This window comes from Sphaeroforma arctica (assembly GCF_001186125.1).
Source record: "Sphaeroforma arctica JP610 unplaced genomic scaffold supercont1.3622, whole genome shotgun sequence".
Taxonomy (NCBI): domain Eukaryota; class Ichthyosporea; order Ichthyophonida; genus Sphaeroforma; species Sphaeroforma arctica.
In genome coordinates, this window is record NW_014036936.1 from 1 (window position 1) to 683 (window position 683).

Sequence of the window (683 nt, forward strand, 5' to 3'; positions counted from 1 at the left end):
GTTTATATATATTTCTTATATATATATATCTATACATGATATAATATACATCTATATATAGTATCTATGCTCTTGAATACACACACTTGACAGGGGTTGCCACCCTCTGGGGCTCGTTCGAGATTAAGAACACACAACTCGGTCAGAAGATGTTGCAACAGTTCAGCAAAAGCACACTGGAAAACGTTAACAAAGAGACCTTCGACAGTCAGATATCACAGTTTAGCCAACTGCCAATGTACTACATGACGTTCTTCGGCAGCACCATGGTATGTGTCATGTGTATACCGGTATATATGATAGTACAGTATAGTATGTATATAATATATACTATCATATACTGAATGAATATGCTAGTACAGTAGTATGTATATAATATATTCTGTTATATACTGAATGAGTATGCTAGTGCCATATATATACAGTGTATACTATTACATACTGCAAGAGCATGCTAGGGGAGGTGCAAGGATGAACCCTAGTTTATTGGCACGAGCAGAGTACTTGCATGTGTCACGTAGTGAATATGATTATGTGGTGTGGTTTATGATTATGTGGTGTGCACCTATTAGTGCAGGCCATATGCCTCTGTGGTTTGAGCAACAACACCACTGGTGCGAGTGCGCTCAGTGGTGTGGTCTGTGTTTGTGGGTGGTATGGGCGTGTGCGTATATATATACAAA